At 40.6% G+C, this 23,789-nt stretch overlaps 1 long non-coding RNA gene across 1 annotated transcript; it reads left to right on the top strand.

Annotated features, from left to right (window-relative positions):
• The first annotated feature begins 19,242 nt into the window (after positions 1–19,242).
• On the top strand, positions 19,243–23,543 carry LOC140120472 (uncharacterized). Its single transcript, XR_011853816.1, has 3 exons — positions 19,243–19,318; positions 22,374–22,560; positions 22,701–23,543. It is a non-coding gene; the product is annotated as an uncharacterized lncRNA (long non-coding RNA).
• The last annotated feature ends 246 nt before the right edge of the window (positions 23,544–23,789 follow it).

The raw sequence follows: 23,789 nt of genomic DNA, 5'->3' as shown, positions 1-23,789 counted from the left end.
CCATATACAAGCCAACTACTTTAATACTGCCCCCTATGTACAGGAATATAACTACTATAATACTGCCCCCTATGTACAGGAATATAACTACTATAATACTGCCCCCTATGTACAAGAATATAACTACTATAATACTGTCCCCTATATACAAGAATATAACTACTATAATACTGCCTCCTATGTACAGGAATATAACTACTTTAATACTGCCCCCTATGAACAGGAATATAACTACTATAATACTGCCCCCTATGTACAGGGATATAACTACTATAATACTGCCCCCTATGTACAAGAATATAACTATTATAATACTGCCCCCTATGTACAGGAATATAACTACTATAATACTGTCCCCTATGTACTGGAATATAACTAATATAATACTGCCCTCTATGTACAAGAATATAACTACTATAATACTGCCCCCTATATACAAGAATATAACTACTATAATACTGCCCCCTATGTACAGGAATATAACTACTATAATACTGCCCCCTATGTACAGGAATATAACTACTATAATACTGCCCCCTATGTACAGGGATATAACTACTATAATACTGCCTCCTATGTACAGGAATATAACTACTATAATACTGCCCCTATGTACAAGAATATAACTACTATAATACTGCCCCCTATGTACAGGGCTATAACTACTATAATACTGCCCCCTATGTACAGGAATATAACTACTATAATACTGTCCCCTGTGTACAAGAATATAACTACTATAATACTGCCCCCTATGTACAGGAATATAACTACTATAATACTGCCCCCTATGTACAAGAATATAACTACTATAATACTACCCCTATGTACAAGAATATAACTACTATAATACTGCCCCCTATGTACAGGAATATAACTACTATAATACTGCCCCCTATGTACAAGAATATAACTACTATAATACTGCCCCCTATGTACAAGAATATAACTACTATAATACTGCCTCCTTTGTACAGGAATATAACTACTTTAATACTGCCCCCTATGTACAGGAATATAACTACTATAATACTGCCCCCTATGTACAGGAATATAACTACTATAATACTGCCTCCTATGTACAGGGATATAACTACTATAATACTGCCCCCTATGTACAGGGATATAACTACTATAATACTGCCCCCTATGTACAGGAATATAACTACTATAATACTGCCCCCTATGTACAGGGATATAACTACTATAATACTGCCCCCTATGTAAAAGAATATAACTACTATAATACTGCCCCTATGTACAAGAATATAACTACTATAATACTACCCCTATGTACAAGAATATAACTACTATAATACTGTCCCCTATTTACAAGAATATAACTACTATAATACTGCCCCCTATGTACAAGAATATAACTACTATAATACTGCCCCCTATATACAGGAATATAACTACTATAATACTGCCCCCTATGTACAAGAATATAACTACTATAATACTGCCCCCTATGTACAAGAATATAACTACTATAATACTGCCCCTATGTACAATAATATAACTACTATAATACTGCCCCTATGTACAAGAATATAACCACTATAATACTGCCCCTATGTACAAGAATATAACCACTATAATACTGCCCCTATGTACAAGAATATAACTACTATAATACTGCCCCCTATGTACAGGAATATAACTACTATAATACTGCCCCCTATGTACAAGAATATAACTACTATAATACTGCCCCCTATGTACAAGAATATAACTACTATAATACTGCCCCTATGTACAAGAATATAACTACTATAATACTGCCCCCTATGTACAAGAATATAACTGCTATAATACTGCCCCCTATGTACAGGAATATAACTACTATAATACAACATATATAAACAGAAGCGAACATGAAAAAAAATCAGTATTTATCATATACAGCTACAGAAAACACATGAGATGCTCACCTATTGCATCCAGTGACATCAGGTGACGTTTCCTCGGATTGTACTTGTTCCTCATCTTCTCCATTAGTTCCACCATCACCTTGTCTCTTCCTCCAGGTACACAGCATTCCTGCAGAGTTTACCACACAGACGTCTTATGTTCTGCACTTTCCCATTGTCCCTTCTTCTGCTACCACCAATACTGTGCCCCAAATACTGTAATAGAGCCCCCTGAAATATTAGCACCACACAAATAGTGCCCCATAATGTAACATACTGTAATGGTAAGGATAATTTATTTCTTCTTTCTCTCCTTTAATCCCCTTAACCGCCCCACCACGCCACCCCATTATGGATACAGCTCCTACTATGACCCAGGCATAAAAATAATGGCCCCAGCCAACCCTAGACATATAATAAATGCCCCCTGCCTGCCCTAGACATAGAATAATGTGCCCAACCCGCCCAGACATATAATTAATGCCCCCTGCCATTCCCAGATATAGAATAATGCCCCCTGCCATTCCCAGATATAGAATAATGCCCCCCAGACATATAATTAATGCCCCCTGCCAGCCCCATATATACAATAATGCCCCCCCACCCCAGACATATAAATTATGCCCACTGCCAGCCCCATATATACAATAACCCCCCCCCACCCCAGATATATAATTTATGCCCACTGCCAGCCCCATATATACAATAATCCACCCCCACCCCAGACATATAATTTATGTTTATGCCCACTGTCAGCCCCATATATACAATAACCCCCCGCAACCAAGACATATAATTTATGCCCACTGCCAGCCCCATATATACAATAATCCCTCTCACCCCAGACATATAATTTATGCCCACTGTCAGCCCCATATATACAATAATCCCCCCCACTCCAGACATATAATTTATCCCCCCTGCCATTCCCAGATATACAATAATCCCCCCCACCCCAGACATATAATTTATGCCCACTGCCATTCCCAGATATAGAATAATGCCCCCCCACCCCAGACATAAAATGTATGCCCCCTGCCAGCCCCATATATACAATAATCCACCCCCACCCCAGACATATAATTTATGCCCACTGCCAGCCCCATATATACAATAATCCCCCCCCACCCCAGACATATAATTTATGCCTCCTGCCAGCCCCATATATACAATAATCCCCCCCCACCCCAGACATATAATTTATGCCCACTGCCATTCCCAGATACAGAATAATGCCCCCACCCCCAGACATATAATTAATGCCCCCTGCCATTCCCAGATATAGAATAATGCCCCCCACCCCAGACATATAATTAATGCCCCCTGCCATTCCCAGATATAGAATAATGCCCCCCCACCCCAGACATATAATTAATGCCCCCTGCCATTCCCAGATATAGAATAATGCCCCCCCACCCCAGACATATACTTAATGCCCCCTGCCATTCCCAGATATAGAATAATGCCCCCCCCCCCAGACATATAATTTATGCCTCCTGCCAGCCCCATATATACAATAATCAACCCCCTCCCCAGACATATAATTAATGACCCCTGCCATTCCCAGATATATAATTAATGTCCCCCGTTCTGTAATTAAAAAAAACAAAAACATAATACTCACCTCTTTGGCGCAGGTGTCTTTCTGTCCTCGGTCTTCAGCAGCTTGGTGTAGAGGCGTGGGATAGTGACGTCACTGCTCCGCGTCTCCACACCAAGCCGCGGAGATACAGGAGGCCGGACATCTGACAGCTGGTAGGTGCCAGCCTCCTCTACGCTACACAGGTCGCGCAATGACGTCAGTTGCGCGACCTGTGTAGCTGAGTGTATACACAGAGGCAGAAGCAGCGGTGCTGCGCTGCGTCTGTGTAATAATCAATAGTACCTGCATCGTACGATGCAGGTACTATAGATTATGTTAAAAGTTTTAGGTAGACCCTAAACCCAGACCAGCCCAGGACCGACCGGCCCACCGGGAAAATTCCCGGTGGGTACAATGGCCAGTCTGCCCCTGGGTGCATGGATAATTATTGTCACAGAGAGTAATCAGAGCCGTGTGATCGTGAAAACCTTGATGAATTGAAACAGAAAGTATATTGGAAAATTGTATAACTTTTCCTTACATAAACCATATAAATTATTTGTTGAAAGGGGACAACCCCTTTAATTTTACCATGAACAAGTCATTATGGTTGTACTGTAGACATATGGCCTTCCCATTTATTTTAATTATATGCAGATATTAATGTATTCACCACAAATTATTAGAATTCAGAAAAAAATTCTATTTAAAAAGATGTTTATTGTTTTATTCTGTAGAGTAGACCCTTTAAAAAAATACATTAACTTAAAATAGCCAAGTGGGAGTTAAATGTTCATTTGTATTCTTCAGGCAAATATATAATCAGCAGGGGTGCTTCCCCCATCTAATGACCTAACCGCTGCCAGTATATAGAATACATTATATTATATGTATATATACATATATATATATATATATTCTATATTATATTCTATAATGTAGAATAAAGTTCTGCAAGCATGATTATTAAAATAATTTCTATCCGCAACAATGAGTCAGCCAAAATACACTTTTTTTAGTGCTGTAGTGTATTTTGTGAGGGACTAAAAGATCCTGTACTCTGGTTTAATAATTGTTCGAGTTAAAGTCCAGACAATGCTATCAACAATGTCAAATAAGTAGGGAGGAAGTCCCAACACAGCAATGGAGATGAAAGCAGAAAACCTCAGCAATAGAACACTATTGGGTACTTGTGTATCATCGTTTTTCGGCTGCCTCTTTTTCAAGTTTCCTGAACTTAATCATTGCAATGTATCTTAGGTTTGATACATGTGATGAGTTGCTTGTTTATGTGACTTTTTGTGGGGTGCGACATTCTAGTCCCAAATAGTATCTCCCAAAGGTAAGTCTGGGTGTAGCATGCTCTGTTTTGGGACTTATTAGGTGGAAGAATGCAACAGTTTCAGAGCCCAAAAGTCTCATAAGTTGAACAAACATCTGGGCTACATCTAGCATACTGCATTAAATCCTTGAGGCAGCTAACTTTGCTGTGCTGCTTGATTCAACGCCTAAAAAGTCTCTAACTGTGTAAAGTCTCACAAAAAAGGTTCACGAAAAAAAAGAAAAAGAAAGCAATAGGAGAGTTACTTGTACTTGTCCCCCTACAACCCTTTCCTCAGGCAGCCTCCTGTAGGAGAAGATGTTTTATAGTGCTCACAGGTGCCTCAGATAAGACTACAAGGTCTTCAGAACCTGCCACTTCATCCTACACAGCAAAGTCAGAAGTAGAACATCCATGGCCAGAAGGAGCACTGCAACAGGCAGCTGGAAATGCTGGTGCGTACAGTGTCTACTTATCACTGAACAGCTAGGTCAGCTTTACTTGGAGTTTAATATGGAGTACTTAGTACAATGTGTCACCCACTGCACACATCACTTCTCCAGATTGCGCAATGTTAAGAGCCAATGTTCCTAAGATGGTAATTCCTTCATTATTTTCATTTGCCCTTTGTAAACACTTAATCCACTTTATAGCTCTATTATCAATTAATATCTTCATTTGATCTGAAATACTGGTATTTAAGATGTGCTTGGAACTTATTAAAAGCATCCTAATCTTTCCTTGTCCACCCCCCCTGTAGGTGTGATGCTCTTTGAATCACTTGAACATCCTCATTTCAAAAATAAATATGAATTTCTAATTTATGGCTTTTTAATTAAACTATCTGCAAGTTTTCATAAACCATGTGAAATTACACATTGTTAATTGGAGAACCATGTGATTAATCTCATTTTATCTTCGGTTTATCAGTAAGGCAGAAAATATTTTCTATGCTGTTGATTATGAAAAAAAACAGCAGGATAGTATGTCTTAAATTTTAGTTTTATTTCAATAATTGTAACTGTCATCCAGTTTTACAAAAAATACTTATTATTAAATTACTTATTATTTTAAATACTTAATTATTAAATATGGCAATACCTCATTTACATTTATTTGCTAATTTTGCAGTGTAAAAAATAATTTAGAAAAAAATATAATTTTTTGCAATGCCATCTTATGGTAGTCATAAAATTTGAATTTTATTTGTCTATGGAGCTTTGGGATTACTTGTCTTTTTTGCGGTACAAAATGTAATTATTTTTGGTACAAAAAGATATGACTTTTTGATTGCTTTTTATTCCATTTGTTTGTGTAGTATGATGGACAAAAGTTAGATGTTTTAGGTACTTAAATTATTTTTTTATGGTGCTCTTTATTGTTTAGTAACAATTGATTTTTAAGCTATGGGATGTTACAGTCGCAGGAATACCTGTTGTGTTTTTTAAAATGATTTTCACTTATCTGATTATATGTTGTTTTATATGTTATGGTGACTTTTGGGACATTTTAATTAATTTAATTACTTTTCATTTTTTTAAGGACCACTTGTTAATGATCACTTGTTAACACTAATGCACTTAGCAGTGTATGTCGGCCTTTGCAAAAAAGTACTATAGCTACAAAAAAAAACATAAACACAACAAAAACTAAAAATGAAAAAATGCCATTTAACATTTGTAAGCATTTAACTAGCCCTATGTGTCAGGAACAAAATGCATCAACATTTTTCAAGGTAGCACACCAAAAAATGAAGTTATGGACCATAAACTACTATGTCTGAAAATTTGCTAGAATAACCCTTTCAAGTTTTACCTCTAAGGGTTTATGTAAAATTTTATTTCTCAAATGTATTCATTAGAGATGAGCGAGCACTAAAATGCTCGGGTGCTCGTTATTCAAGACAAACTTTTCCCGATGCTCGAGTGCTCATCTCGAATAACAAACCCCATTGAAGTCAATGGGAGACTCGAGCATTTTTCAAGGGGACCAAGGGTCTGCACAGGGAAGCTTGGCCAAACACCTGGAAACCTCAGAAAATGATGGAAACACCACGGAAATGGACAGGAAACAGCAGGGGCAGCATGCATGGATGCCTCTGAGGCTGCTTAAACACACCATTATGCCAAAATTATGGGAAAGCATGGCGATGACAGAGTGACCGAATGAGGCTAGATAGCATCTAAAACATCCAATAATTGACCCTGACACTATAGAAGACGGCATGCAGAGGCAGCGGCAGCAGTGGCATGGCGACATACCCCAAATGGACTCAGGCTTCAAACCAATGGGTGGCAGAGAGGAACCAAAGAAGGTGAACAGGAAGCGCTGAAATGATTTCCTATGTGAACAAAAGGTTGACGGTATATTTAGTCGATAACACAGCATGGTGGCGACATAGTGACCAAGTTCCATAACGTATCTAGTGAAACACCCAAAAAATGAGCCTGACACAGCTCGTTTGATAAGGGGACGACATGTGCAGGTAGCAATGGAGACGACTTCCATGATTAAGAGTGACAGTATGGGGCATCCATATTGCGCTGCTATGATTGAAACTTCAGGTCTCCAGCATGGCGGCAACAAATGTTGTTCCATTATGTATCTGGTGAAACACCTGAAAATTCTGCCTGACACAGCTCGTTTGATAAGGGGATGATGTGCTGTATATCCTCTCGCGCTCCAGCGTCTGGGGTATAGAGAGTTGAAAGACATGGAGACATTGGTGGATGCTGTGGAGGATCGTGGAGGCGAAATGGACAGGAAACAGCAGGGGCACTATGCATGGATGCCTAATCTTGGGATGGAGCTGGCGGTCTGCTGCCAGGCGAGCTTTCGCCTGTCCAAGCCCCTGTCTCTCGGCTACTCCCCACCCAAAATGGGCCTGGGGGCCCGAAGCGTTTACTTAGAAAAAATTATAATTTTCAAAGCAGGCGGGGTCGTTTGAATATTTCATCTAGGAATAATGGAATATTTTTAATTTTTTTTTCGGAAATGGTTCCATGATTAAGAGCGACAGTATGGGGCATCCATATTGCGCTGCTATGATTGCAACTTCAGGTCTCCAGCATGGCGGCGACAGATGGGCCGAGTTCCATTATGTATCTGGTGAAACACCCGAAAATTCTGCCTGACACAGCTCGTTTGATAAGGGGACGATGTATTGAGGCAGTAAAGTAGTAGTAGATTAAAGGTGCTGCAGTTAAAACTATGTTAGTTGGATCTTGGGATGGAGCTGGCGGTTTTCGCCTGTCCAAGCCCCTGTCTCTCGGCTCCTCCCCACCCAAAATGGGCCTGGGGGCCAGGAGCGTTTACTTTGAAAAAATTATAATGTTCAAAGCAGCCGGGGGCTAGAAACAGCACTTCTAAGAACCTTTTGTATAAGATCAAGTGTAGTACTGTTCTTATAAGTAATTGGCTTGGTTATGGCGGGTGAGGGGAATGTAAACAGATGCGCAAGAAGCGCTGAAATAATATCAGTAAATGATAAAAGTTTGCCAGTATATTTTGTGGATAACACAGCAGGGTGGCGACAAAGTTAACAAGTTTGATGTGGAAGCCATGAAACCAACCCAAAATTCTGCCTGACACAGCTCGTTTGCTAAGGGGACGATGTATGGAGGCAGCTATATGGACGACTTTGGGAGGCAGCTATGGAGATGATGTGTGGAGGCTGCTATGGAGACAATTAAATTTGGATAGTGCCTGTATGTGGCAGTCCAAAAAAGTTTTCAAACCAGAGGAGTAGGTAGGTGGTCCTCCAGAAAAATTAAATAGATTGAGTGCCTGTATGTGGCACTCCCAAAAATAGTTTAAAACAGAGGACCGGGTAGGTGGCCCTCCAGAAAAATTAAATACATGGAGTACTATAGCTAGAGCCAGTTGGCCCTGGCAAAAAATAGACAGTTTCCTCTGCTTTAGTGTACAAAGAAGAGGAGAAGGAGGAAAATGAGGAGGAGGAGTGCATACATTATTCAGGTTGAGCTTCTTTCACCTGGTGGAGAATGGAAATTCTGAGAAATCCAGGCTTTTTTCATCTTGATAAGCGCCAGCCTGTCAGCGCTGTCACTTGACAGACGTGTACGCTTATCGGTGATTATGCCACCAGCTGCACTGAAAACCCGCTCAGACAACACGCTAGCGGCAGGGCAGGCAAGAACCTCCAAGGCGTACAGTGCCAGTTCGTGCCACAAGTCGGGATGGTGAGGCTGATGATGGCAGCATCGCCACTGGCCATCTGTGTTGACTCCTCAAAGTTACTCAGCACCTGACAGATATCAGACATCCACGTCCACTCCTCATTGTAGACTTGAGGAAACTGACTGACCTGACTACCAGTTCTGGTGGAAGTTGATATCTGGCAGTCTACAATCGCTCTGCGCTGCTGGTAAACTCTGGATAACATGGTTAATGTTGAATTCCACCTCGTGGGCAAGCCGCACAACAGTCAGTGAGCGGGCAGTTGGAGGCGGTGCTGCGCTGCTAAGAGAATGGCAGCATCTGTGCTGGACTTCCTGAAATGCGCACAGATGCGGCGCACCTTCGTGAGCAAATAAGACAGATTGGGGTATGTCTTGAGGAACCGCTGAACTATGACATTTAACACACGGGCCAGGCATGGCGCATGTGTCAGTCTGCCGAGTTACAGAGCCGCCACCAGGTTACGGCCGTTGTCACACACAACCATGCTTGGCTTCAGGTTCAGCGGTGCCAGCCACAGATCAGTCTGCACCGTGATGCCCTGTAATAGTTCGCCTAGGCTCAGCAGTTTGAGCACCGCCTGCTGTCGCTTAGCGACGGAACTGCTGCTGTGCCTAGAGCTACCGACTGATGGCGCCATGCCCACGTATGGTAATTCGGAGGAGGAGGTGGAGGAGGGGTGGGAGGAGGAGGAGGCATAGTAGGCCTGAGAGACCTGGACAGAGGTAGGCCCGCAATCCTCGGCGTCGGCAGTATATGAGCAGCCCCAGGGTCAGACTCGGTCCCAGCCTCCACCAAGTTAACCCAATGTGCCGTCAGCGATACATAGTGGCCCTGCCCTGCAGCACTCGTCCACGTGTCCGTGGTCAGGTGGACCTTGTCAGAAACGGCGTTGGTCAGGGCACGGATGATGTTGTCTGACACATGCTGGTGCGGGGCTGGGATGGCACATCGGGAAAAGTAGTGGCGGCTGGGGACAGAATACCGAGGGGCGGCCGCCGCCATGAGGTTGCAAAAGGCCTCAGTCTCTACCAGCCTATAGGGCAGCATCTCCAGGCTAAGTAATTTGGAGATGTAGAGTTTAAGGGCTTGGGCGTGTGGGTGGGTTGCACTGTAATTCCTCTTGCGCTCCAGAGTCTGGGGTATGGAGAGCTGAACGCTGCGCATGGAGACATTGGTGGATGCTGTGGAGGATCGTGGAGGCGAAGGTGTGGTTTTCGCACGGGGGGTTTTGGGCCGGGGTCCTGGGCAGGGGGCTGATTAGCAGAGGCAGCAGATGACACAGGGGAAGGAGCAGTGGTGTGCCCGGCCGGAGGTGAATGGCCTTGGTTCCATTGAGTGGGGTGTTTAGCATTCATATGCCTGCTCATACTGGTGGTGGTTAAGCTGGTAGTGGTGGAACCCCTGCTGATCCTGGTATGGCACAGGTTGCACACCACAGTCCGTCGGTCATCCGGTGTTTCTTTAAAGAACCTCCAGACTTCCGAAAATCTAGCCCTCGCCACGGGAGCTTCACTACGTGAAACATTTGGCGCTGGAGCACCAGCTCTGGCCCTGCCTCTCCGTCTGGCCCCACCACTGCCTCTTCCAACCTGTTCTCATCGAGGACTCGCCTCCGTCTCAGAAGCACTTTGTTCACCCGGCCTATCAACCCAGCTTGGGTCTGTCACCTCATCATCCTCCGATCCCTCAGTCTGCTCCCCCCTCGGACTTCCTGCCCTGACAACAACTTCACCACTGTCTGACAACCATGTCTCCTCATCGTTCGACACCTCTTTACACACTTCTTGCACTACGTCAACAATGTCATCATCACCCACAGACTGCGACCGGTGGAAAACCTGGGCATCGGAAAATAGCTCAGCAGCAACCGGACAAGTGGTTTGTGACTCTGGGAAGGGTCCAGAAAACAGTTCCTCAGAGTATGCTGGTTCAAATGCCAAATTTTCCTGGGAGGGGGCAGACTGGGGGGAAGGAGGCTGAGGTGGAGGAGCTGGAGGAGTGCCGATTTTGGTGACATGGGTGGACTGCATTGAAGACTGACTGGTGGACAAATGGCTAGAAGCATTGTCCGCAATCCACGACATCACCTGTTCGCACTGTTCTGGCCTCAACAGTGCTCTACCACGAGTCCCAGTAACTTGAGACATGAACCTAGGGAGTGTAGCTCTGCGGCGTTCCCCTGCTCCCTCATCAGCAGAGTACTAAAAGTAGGGGAAAAAAACAAAACAAAGGCAAACAAGAGGACGGCGCCTCGTGTGATACTGTGAGGATAAGGAGAAAGAGGTACGTATGGTATCCAATGGAACCACGCAGAAAATAGGGGGGGTATGTAGGAAGTGACCCCCCCCTAGAGGTGTGCTCACCTTATTATAAAGTTAATGCACTTTTAAAGTATCCGTAAGCTGCTCTTCAGCGTGCTGGTGTTTAACCTAAGTTGAACCAGTGATCCAATAGACAGAAGGGGTGGTTTAGAAAACCAAAAGAGGGCTGGAACGGCGCGATTCGGACAAGGGTCTTCAAGAGGGTTAAAATGCTTTATTCCATAGTAGACGCGTTTCGGGCTAATCAGCACTTCTTCAAGTACAATTGGATAAAACAGGAGGTGATTTTCAGCGGCAGCTTAATCCGTCAAACCAATGATTTTCAGCGGCAGCTTAATCCGCCAAACATTGTTTTGGCGGATTAAGCTCCCGCTGAAAATCACCTCTTATTTTATCCAATTGTACTGGAAGAAGGGCTGATTAGCTCGAAACGCGTCTACTATGGAATAAAGCATTTTAACCCTCTTGAAGACCCTTGTCCGAATAGCGCCGTTCCAGCCCTCTTTTGGTTTTCTAAACCACCCCTTCCCTCATCAGCAGGTGGTGTCTCACCCTGCCCTGGACCATGGCCTCTAACCCCTGCAGTAGTTGGACGCCCACGCCCTCGTCCTCTACCCCTAGCCCTCGGGTTCAACATTTTAAAATTAAAGTGTAAACTGTAAAATTATTTTGTGCTTTTTTGTGTTTTTGTTGTTTTAACAAAACAATGCTATCCTATTGCTATGGCTAGTTTCTAACCTACACTGACAGCATACAACAGGATTTTCTGCTGTGCCTGATGACTTTTAGTTTTGAAAAAAAAAGAAAAGAAAAAGCAGTCTGTGCTTAATTCAATCAAACCCCTAATAAATTGTTCCACTTAGGTGTTTGAGATGGATATGTGTGTCACTAAGAGCTAAACAGAACGTTTGCAAGACTCCCTGTAAATTCGTGACAATATGGTAATTAGTGCCCTACTAGTGCCAGCAAGGCCAGCCACAGACAAATCAACAAAAGATAAAATATATAACGCTATTGTAGCATTAAGAAGGCCTGTTGGGTTCTCGTATGGCTAGTTTCTAGCCTACACTGACAGCACACAACTGGATTTTGTGCTGTGCCTGATGACTTTTAGTTTTGAAAAAAAAAAAAAATAGGCAGACTGCGCCTAATTCAATCAAACCCATAATAAATTGTCCCACTTAGGTGTTTGAGATGGATATGTGTGTCACTAAGAGCTAAACAGAACATTCGCAAGTCTCCCTGCAAATTCGTCACAATATGGTACTAGCTGCACTACTAGTGCCAGAAAGGCCAGCCACAAGCAAATAAAAAAATATATTTATATATAAAACGCTATTGTAGCCCTAGGAAAGCCGGTTGGGTTCTTGTATGGCTAGTTTCTAGCCTACACTGACAGCACACAACTGGATTTTGTGCTGTGCCTGATGACTTTGAGTTATAAAAAAAAATAAATGTAAAAAAGAAAAGAAAAAAGCAAACTGTGCCTAATTCAATCAAACCCCTAATAAATTGTCCCACTTAGGTGTTTGAGATGGATATGTGTGTCACTAAGAGCTAAATAGAACGTCCGGAAGTCTCCCTGCAAATTTGTCACAATATGGTGCTAGCTGCACTACTAGTGCCAGCAAGGCCAGCCACAAGGAAATAAAAAAAATATATATATATAACGCTATTGTAGTTCTAAGAAAGCCGGTTGGGTTCTCGCATGGCTAGTTTCTAGCCTACACTGACAGCACACAACTGGATTTTGTTCTGTGCCTGATGATTTTGAGTTATAAAAAAAAAGAAAAGTAAAAAAAAAAAAAAGAAAAAGCAGACTGTGCCTAATTCATTCAAACCCCTAATAAATTGTCCCACTTAGGTGTTTGAGATGGATATGTGTGTCACTAAGAGCTAAATATAACGTTCACAACTCTCCCTGCAAATTCCTCACAATATGGTACTAGCTGCACTACTAGTGCCAGCAAGCCCAGCCACAAGAAAAGAAAAATATATATATTCTAGCCCTAACAAGGGCTGTTGGGTTCTTGTAGACTCACTCCTGCCTAACAGTAAGCTAATATAACACCCTAACGCTATCCCTGCAGCAGCAGCAGCTCTCTCCCTAACGGCATCCAGACAGAGAATGATGCGAGCAGCGCGGGCAGGGACTAGTCTATTCCAGGGTCACCTGATCAGGCCATCCAACCACTGCTATCGACGTGTAAGTGTACCACGTCATGCTGGGTGGAGTGCACAGTCTCCTGGCTTGTGATTGGCTCTGTTTCTGGACGCCAAAAATCAAAACGGCGGGAGATGCCATTTTCTCGAGCTGGCGAAACATTCGTCCGAGCAACGAACAGTTTTGAGTGCGTTAATGCTCGAATGAGCATCAAGCTCGGACGAGTGTGTTCGCTCATCTCTAGTATTCATACATCTCTGACATGAAACTTCTCACTCAGTCCTTATTTGGATAGTCTATCAAAAAATTTTGTAATATTCTAATACTCTAAAATATTCGGTATGTTTTTTGGTAACTGTTATGAACTAGGACTTTCTTCTATAAATGTATTAAAGGGGTATTCTCATCCGGGCACTCACATTCTGTTTCATTAATCTTCCATAAATAAACATTTCTTCAATTGGATGTTATTAAAAAAAATGTTTCCGTGTGAACTTAATTTCCCATAAACATAGCCATGTTGTCCCTTAGAAACGAGATGGCTTCCTCGGTTACGACCACACTACATTTTGGCAGCAGTGGCCAGACATGCACTATTGAGTCCTGTCTGACTTCCTGGATTCAGTGTTCCTTACCATAGGAAGGCTGTGGGTCATGCAATAACTCCCATATTTTTTATATACAAAAACTTTTTGTTTATTTGTGCAATCCATCCAGCAGAGGTGGCCGTATCCGAGGAAGCTATCTCGTTTCTAAGGGACCATAAGACTACATTTATGGGAAATTATCTTCACACAGGAACATTTTTTTAATGACATCTAATTGAAGAAATGTTTTTATATGGCAGATTTATCAAACCGAATGTGAATGCCCAGACGAGAATACCCCTTTAATTTCTTATTGTTTACTAGGACCTGGGTGAAAACCAGTAACCTGCAATAACCATCAGCTGTGGTTTCCATCATTTAATCACACTTTGAAGGAAGTGCATCCTAGCTATTTGTTCATGGCGTATAAATGTTGTTTTCTTTTTACTGATCAGTCACAGTAGCACCCCTGATGTTTTGATGCTTCAGTGCATTTTACCATGGAACAAGTGAATATTTTGATAAATGTCTCCAGAGGAAGACAGGAAGGATGTTTCAGATTTATTTAAAGTGACAACTAAAGACAATTCTAACTAGAAATTTTGCCTTACTTGGGAAAAAAAAAACCTTTACTAGAGTAACAAGGGACAAGACAGAATAAAATAATTTGAACATATAAAACTTATTGTAGCTACTAACTATTTGTGCTACACACAGCAAAGGTAACTGAGTGCCTCCTGATATTCTGCTGGCCAAGAGTGTGTGCCAGGCAGCCTGGTACATGTATAGTTAGGTGCTGTTATTGTATTAGGCAGTGCCCAGCCAGGGTTTATTTTTGGTATTTTGTATGTCAAGGCTGAATTTGTGTTTTGTCAAGGAAGTGTGAATAAACACTTGATTTTTGGACTTTAACTCTGCGTGTCCCTGCTTCTTGCACTGCTACAAAGCATCTACCAGAGCAATTCCCCACACCGCTTACAGTGACACAGGGCAGATTTGAAAAAATGGGCCGTGTCACTAAGGTGAAAAGTGGCTTTGGCGTTAAGGGGTTAAAGGATGCGGATCTCTATCCTTCGTGACATTAGGCTACTTACCTGTATACTTATTTTATGTTCCCGATTTCTTGACATTATGGTGAAAAGTATACATTTTGTGTGTAGGCGAACTATAATGATGAATTTATTGATGCACCTACTACATTCTTTGACTGCAATGGGTGTTTCTACTCTGAGCAATTTGGTCGAAATATAGCTTATGGATATGAAGAGCTAACTAATATATCGGGCCTAGTTAGGGGTTATATCAGCTTATTTGGGCATAAATTTGAATATGAATATATGAATTTATGAATATGTCTTCCCCAATACGAATGTCCCCTCTGCTTTGGCTCTAATTAAGTAAGGGCCTGCTTTATGCCTGCCATACTCAAATTTATATTTATATTGACTTAACTTCTTAACACTCATACTGACAGCCCCGTGACATGACACTTTGATGGTCACATGATTGCTCAGCCGACGTTGATCTGAGTATATACACTCCTCCTCATAACAACTAGATTGTGCTATTGGCTACATCTCTTGCTGATTACATTCCAGCTGATGTGGTACCCTGACTATTGGTTGTGACACCTTTCACATTCTAATGGAGGTACAATTGGGCACCTTTGTTCCTTTTTTTATGCTCCCACTGCAAATAGATTGGATGTCATCATTGGGGGTGTGAACCCTATAGGCTTTAAATATCATGCATTAATGGCTGCACACCACTTAAGCCCTAACCCCTGATGAAGCTGGTGTTCTGACAAAACATGTTGTGGGGCTCTGTGTGTCTAGTTTTTAGTTTTTAACCCCTTAGTGCCAGTGGCGGATATATCCGTTATGGAGCGCAGTGACTTAGCCAAACCGGCATCGGGAAACACAGGGTGCCGGCTATAACTAATAGCCAGCACCCCAGTGTAACACCCGCAATCGGAGTGGGCTCCGATTGCGGGTGTTTAACCCATTAAATGCCACAGTCAGCGCGACCGCGGCATCTAACATGCATCTGGGGGGTCTTTTCTTTGTTGCTATGGAAGTGCTGGGGTCCGATTTAGTCCCCAGCACTGCCTGCAGGTATTGCTATTAAGATGGCGTCTATGACTTCATCTTACTGGCACAGTCTCAGCCTATGCATGTACACAGGCTGACACTGCTAATACCCTGCAATACATCAGTATTGCAGAGTATTATCATGAACAAGCAATCAGATGATTGCTTGTTCATGTCCCATGATGGAAAAAGTGCAAAAAAAAAAAAAGGTATTCACTAAAAAATAAAGTAATAAATCAATAAAAATGCCCATAAGCCCCATAACATATGAAGAGCCATATAACCCAAAAAAAAGTCTAAATCCCCACATATATAGTATCACCGCGTTCGTAACAACCCGACGGACGCCGTTAAAAAAAACCTGTTAAAAACCCACCAAAATTATAATTTTTACCTATACAATCTTACAAAAAATGCAATAAAAAGTGATAAAAAAAACATATGTACTCCAGATTGATACTGGTGCAAAGTACAACATCTCCTGCAAAAAACAAGCCATCAACCAGCTCCCTAGCCAAAAAAGTAAAAATGTTATGCCACTTGGAAGACGGTAAATGTAAAAATGATAGATTTTTCCCCACATTACGGTTTTATCTGACAAATTTAGTAAAATGTAAGAAAATATATTCAAGTCTGGTATCCCCGTAATCGCATCGACCCATAGAATAAAGATAACATGATTATTAGGCTAAACGGTGAACACGAAAAAAAAGTCAAAAATCCAGTACAGAATTGATGCTTTTCTAATTCCTGCCCTCAAAAATGAGTTCCTAAATTTTCAATAATAGGTGATACCAACCCCAAAATGGCAACACTGGAAAAAGCATCTCATCCTGCAAAAAAAATGCTGTCACATGGCGCCAATAACGAAAAAAGCGAAAATTTTATAGCCTACAAAAGGAGGCAACGAGAAAACTAAAATCCTGGCAGCTGCAGGGCGCTCCTTCCCTTCTACGCCTCGCTGTGCGCCCATAAAACAAGTAAGTCCACATGTGGGGGTCTCTGTACTTGAGAGAATTGTATGGTGGGTTTTCTCTTTTTATCTTTTGAAAATATGTAAATTTTAGGGCTAAATGAATGTATAACCGGCACAATTTGACCATTCTAAATTTAACCTCCATTTTGATTCAAATACTATGAAGATCTCAAGGGGTTAACGATCTTCATAAAAGCTGTTTCTGATAGTTTGAGGGGTGCAGATTAGAAAATGGGTTGATTATATAGGGACCTTTGATGCTAAATATGTAAAATTTCATTCAAAACAGTATTTATCCACAAAAGAGTAAATTCTAAAAATACGGTGGTATTATTTAGGTGGTAAATCTATCTACCTGAAAATGTAATGATTTCGAATTTAAAAAAAAGTGAAATTTTTCAAAAAATTCATCATTTTTTCTTTTTTTGGAAAATAAGCGCAAAACTTATGAGCCAAAATTTACCACTAAAATGAAGTACAACATGTGGGGAAAAACATTCTCAGAATCGCTTTGATAAGTAACAGTGTTCAAAAGTTATAACCATATTAAGCGATGCAAGTCAGAATCCAAAAAATGTGGCTGAGCCTTAAGCTGTAAAATGGCTGCGTCCTTAAGGGGTTAAAGGCAAGAATCCTGATAGTAGTTAGCTTTTGGCTATCAGTACAAATGACTAATTGAACACAGACAATTTTTTAGTGTATAGCTTATGGTAAGTTAACTTAGCTTCATGTATAAATATAGCTAGATAGCAGCTGTGCATCTCAGTGGGACAAAGTATCTACACTAGCTAATCTTTCTGGTCTTTGGCTGTGATTGTGGTAAGATAGAGACACATAGGGGCATATTTACTAAGATTGTTATAAACTGCACTAAAAGTGCTCTGCCTGTGTATATCACTCAGTTAAGAACATGCGCCAGAAACTTTTTGTGCGGTGCACCTTTAACAAAGGGCATACAACAGACTTTGCATGTAAAATCTGGCTCACGGTCCGACTGAGCGCAGTAACGCCCCCCTACTTGTGTCGCATGGTGGCTATCCCGTAAAGAGATTTACTATATTAGTTAGGGAGAGACAGGAAATGCACATGGATATGGTTACTACACTAGTTAGGCTCCTGAGAGCACATGGCCATGAGGTAAACAGTTGAGAGCAGGGAGAGGGGGTGTGTCTCACATGTACATTCTCACTCTGTATTCAGCCCAGTATGGACCGGAAGTGCCTAACAACAGCTGAGGCATCACTGATAGCAGGGGGAAGTCTTCAGAATAGAAAAGGTAGGAGCAAGATTCAAGTAACTAATCCAATTGCAAAAGGGTTTAAAATTGCCTGTCATGCAACATATCAAAAGTTTGTGTTTCAAATTACGGTTACTCTTTAATCTCTCTCTACTCTTTAGAAATTGCCTAATATCATAGAAAGTACTTTGATCTAGGGAATAGGGTCAGTCAGCCACTTTTGTATTAGAAGATATACATGTATATACTGGTTGTGATTGTAGACAACCTGATCATTTATGTATTGGTTGTGTCTGTAGACAGCCTAACACTTAGTGAGCTGACGAACATCACTAAGTCAGTAATTTCTTGCTTGGTGACATATACCTCCATCCCCATCTACTGCCAACAGATTGTTAGTTCTTACTGCTGCAACTGCTGGTTCCAGCTAGGACCAGATCCCTGCTTACACTCCAATATGTATTCAAAGGGGCATTCCAGGAAAAAGCATTATCCATATTCAAATTGGTCATTTAAATATAAGCTAATATATAGAATTATTTGTTAACATTTTGCTAGCCCTTAGCAGAAAAATGTTGTGGACATGCACTATGATGGCCCTTTTATCAGTCCTATGACTTTGTCCCTTTGAAGGAGAGACAGGACAGGAAATTGCTTGTTTGGCTGTAGTTGGTTGGTTGCGTTGCATCCAGTATGACCAGTGTTGTGGTGAGACATCATCTCAGTGTGTCAATGTGCAGTGATAGCAGTTACACATTATTACTATGGTAACAGAGCAAGAAAGTCTATTACATCATTATGGGAGCAGAGCATAAGAGGCAGGAGGAGTTACTGAGAACTGAAGAATGGGGGTTATTGTTGTTTTGGAGATAACTTTGCCTACTTTAGAAAGCCCATAACACTATGTGAAATATAAAAGAAATAGTAAGCTAATATTAATCTCTGTTTTGTGATTAATGACATTGTTTTGTTGTATTAATTTCTTTATAAATTATGGGTTTTGTATCAGACGTTCATATTCCTATAATGTACTCATAAAGTTTCCTTAGCGTTTTACTTTAACTACAATGAGCCATGGACACATCATTAAATACAGTAAGGATAGAATTTGTATTTAGATAAATTATCCATCAACTGGTTTCTAAATATTTATGAATAATTTTATGTTGGATGATAAAGTAACAGTGAAAACTTATGAATTGCCCAGCAGATATTTATGTGTGATATGATGTACATGGAAAGAAGCAGCAATTGTCTGCATCTGGAACTGTTATGAACTAGAACTTCTCATTTCAGGTTAAATTAAGTGTACATTACTTTTAATAGGCTTTGTAATTGAGCTCTAGGAAACTCAGCCAGAGATGACATACACATATTTTCTTGAATAATTTAATTAGCATGCCCCAGTTGTTCAAAGCCAGAGCAAACTAGATAAATCATATTTTGGTCTCTCAAATGCAAGTTCATTGTTCTGAAGCTGGTTCCATTAATTATAAGTTATTTTTCTGGAATAAATTATAACATTAAAGATAGAGAGAAATTCACAAAGACAGAAAAGAAACTTATTTCAAATTTGACATTTTGAAATAAAAAATGTCAAACATAGCACCAACTTCATGGTTCTCATGTTCTTTTATTGAGTAGCTGATAAATATGAATTTATAACACATATAATTCTAAATGAATATGCTGCTATTTGTTGTGCTAAACTACGACATGTAATGTTCTAAATAAATGTGAAGTTTTACCAAGCTAAGAAGTGGTCAAAACATAGTACATTTTACCCATGTTTGGCTCAATATTCAGTGTATGCATTCGACATTTGTGGATGCAAATCACCAGTGGCACCGGGATTCAGGATCTGAACATGTCCAAGGGCCTCTCTAGCACATGGAAATGATTAGAAATGGCATATTCTTAAGTGAGTATTTTTCTACAGATCTTACATTAAAGTAGGTGCAAGAATATGCTATTTTTTTTATCAGAAAGATACATCAGGCCAAAAATTGTGAGCGTATAGCTCATCAAGACAAAAATATCTCCCTTCTACGCCCAAACTTAATATTTTACTGCTTTTATTACTTCTTAAAAAATGTGATAAACAACACAAAAATTTTTTAAAACATGATGGTACCGTACATAAAAAAACAAAAAGCAGTTACGCTTCGTAGCCCGTAACGAGCACGTCATCAGTCCATACTATTCTCAAGTTATCAGTTATTTTAAAATATCTTTTTGGCGCAAGATCACATTGAGGGTTCATCAAAGGCCCGTCACAGTGAGTGTGCATTAAAAATATGGCTCTGTTAATTTTGACCCAAATTTGACGCATTTCACAGAAACATAACAATAATAATATAAACATGATAATCATATGTTTAATCTTTACATAAGGTATTTTATCTACCTTTTTATATACCAATATGTTTTAAATTATTTTAAGTGACGTTTATCACATTTTTGAAGAAGTAATAAAAGCAGTAAAATATCACATTTGGTCACGAGAGATTTTTCTCCTGATGTGCTATACCCTCACAATTTTTGGATATACTACACTCACCGGATCTTATGACAGAGAGCTGCCCGTGGGTTGACTAATAAGCTGAAAAAGTTGATTGTGACTATTGCACAACCTGAGAAGATGACCTTACAATTATTATTATATAGACTACGAATCAACCCGAGACATGTTACACAATATTTGCGCTTTCCGTTTTGTTTTCTCCTCTTTGTATTTCAAAGATCCATCAGGCTGATGTATGCAAAAAATGTTTCCTTCTGGCATGTCAAAATATTGTTTATCTATATCTTTGTTATGTGTGTGTTTTAATTATACCATCAAAATCAGGGGCACTTACTCATAGATTGACAGTGACTGTGGTAATCTACTTATATTTTTTATCCATGGCCTCCAAGATTTTTGTGATACAGGTTGATTTGATTTTTCATATACACAGAGGGAGGAGGGAGACATGTTCTGCACATTGTAACAACGAGTAAAAAGACATCACTGAGGTGATCGGGAAACATCCCCGGAGACCCATGTTCATCAGCATATTTTTTAAAGTTTATTTTAGAAGGGAGGAAGCCATGGTCAATGAATATGAGAAGATTTATGTATGGATCTATAAGAAAGTGCAGCCAATAGTCAGTCATCTCCATCTTTTTTCTTTTTAAATCAGAATAGTTATTTTGTTATACTTTTAGATATATTTCCTGATAGGGATTTTTTATGCAGGGCCCCAACAGCCCTGACTCTTGACTTTTGTAAGGTGAGTCCTAATTAACCCTTTGAGGGAGGATGAGATAGCTGCCGGCAGCGAGATGACAGAGTAAAAGAAAGACACAGTCTAGTCTATAGATTCACTCAAATCACACTGTTTATTTCAAACAGCCACAGCTGTATTTTAGCACATAGAAATCAGCATTTGGGGTGTTGTATGAAAGGAGATAAGGCACTTATAAGGCAGGACGCAGGCCTACGGGTGCACGGCCGTAGCTCCGAGGCCGGTGCTACTGCGCATGCGCAGACGCCGGGTGCTCGGACGAGGGCGCGCAGCTACGAGGTGCTGCGCGCCGAAGATTACATGGTAGGCGGAGGAACAAGGCTACTGGGGCGTGGAGTAGCCGCGACTAGTAGCCTCATGTCCGGCTACTCCACGCCCCAGTAGCCGCTTAATTAAATTAGCATATCAACTGATTAAAGTTTACAAAAGGATAGCCGGGACGTAAGGATTAGCCCAAAAAGGGCTATCCTTACGTCCCATTTATCCACCTACCACCCGTTCTACCTTTATAGGTAGAATCGTGGTGGTAGGTCCCCTTTAAGCCTCAGTAAATCTGCCTTTAGGGAAACTTTGATTCAATGAATAGGCAGGAAATTCACATTCTTGATGAGCTGAGTATTTCCTGAAGTTTGGATTAAATTTAATTTCTTCTACATTGGCTTGCTGATCTTTGGTTTTCAAAAACTATATAGATGCTCCAAAACTTGTGCAATGTTCAGAAGACCAGTCAGCGGTGAGTGGTGTGCAATCGGCAGCCCAAGAAATTATCATTAGAGGGAAATACGAGGACCTGGTTGTGCAATAAAACGTAGACAAGTTAGAACAAAGAAGACATTTCTTCATTGCCATTTGAAGTTTATGGGGCAAAAGTTAAAATAGGTAGGAATAATAATTTGCATTGTTTGAATTTAGTGGATATTTGTCAAATTGTTTAGGATAACAAAAGATGTAGAATGGTCTTTTTTTAGTTTGTAATGTATCTTATAAATGATCCAATGTTTGTATCTTTTATCTTACAGAATTTTACAGATTTATTCAATCATATGAAATGATAATATATTTTATTTCTATTCAAATGATTTGACAAAGGTGCAATGTTTACTGATTGCCAACACAAAGCTATTCTGAAATAGTGAATAAAAAGCTGCATGAAAGCTTTTTTTTATTTTTATCTGCAAGCAGTTTAAATCCCATTTTGCAAGACCTCTTTCAATTTTCTATCAAAGACAAATGAGAGAAGCAAGAAGATTCAGTTAGCGGCAAAAGCAGTTTGGCAGTGCTTTAGCAAAAGGGATTACATATTTATGCCATGGAGAGAGCTAAAATACAGCCTTCTATTTTATGCATATACAGTATAGTACTGTGCAGTGTCAGCGTCTACATGCTTGAACATCACAGAAAGAGATGTTAAATGGTTACTATAGACACAAAGAATACTGTGTATGCAGGAAGAAAGGTTTCCGACTTAGGTAATTTTGTGACGAATTAGATTCTTCATCAACAACAGTGACATTTTTACTAAACTAAACAATATGCATCTTATTTCAGATTCGTACCAAATCCAGGTTGGGTTTGGGTACCATGGACTTGACCCCACACTTCATTGGAAGTTAGGTCGGATAATGGCTGTAATAGTTAACCCTTTACTTGCACGGTCATGGCAATGTCACGATCATTAACTCTTTAAATGCTGCTGACAAAGTTTATAGCGGCATTTAGATGGCTGTGGCGTGGTGCTGGGCGGCAGAATTTTGGGGATGATCTTCACCCCCCCACCTCAGATATCATCATGGGAAGCAACAACCCTCCCTAATGTGGCGGTGCGGAACGCAGCTAACAAGTTACTTCCAGTGCTTAATTAAACAGAGATATTTGAACTCATTCAAATTTCAATGGGTCTGCTCATCACTGGTTATAAACATGTAAACATTGTGACAAAACATGATTGATTGAACTACTGTACGTACATTTTGTTTTGGTAATACATTCTTATGGATCACATGTATATAAGGGATTTAATCAAGACGGACAGAATGATCCCTAAAGCAAAATGTAACTTCAAGTTTAGTGAAGGTTAGAAATATTTGGCATTTTCATACTCATTCCTT

Source organism: Engystomops pustulosus, chromosome 3 (genome assembly GCF_040894005.1).
Source record: "Engystomops pustulosus chromosome 3, aEngPut4.maternal, whole genome shotgun sequence".
In the NCBI taxonomy this organism is placed as follows: Eukaryota; Metazoa; Chordata; class Amphibia; order Anura; family Leptodactylidae; genus Engystomops; species Engystomops pustulosus.
This window is presented reverse-complemented; position numbering and strand designations above follow the sequence as displayed.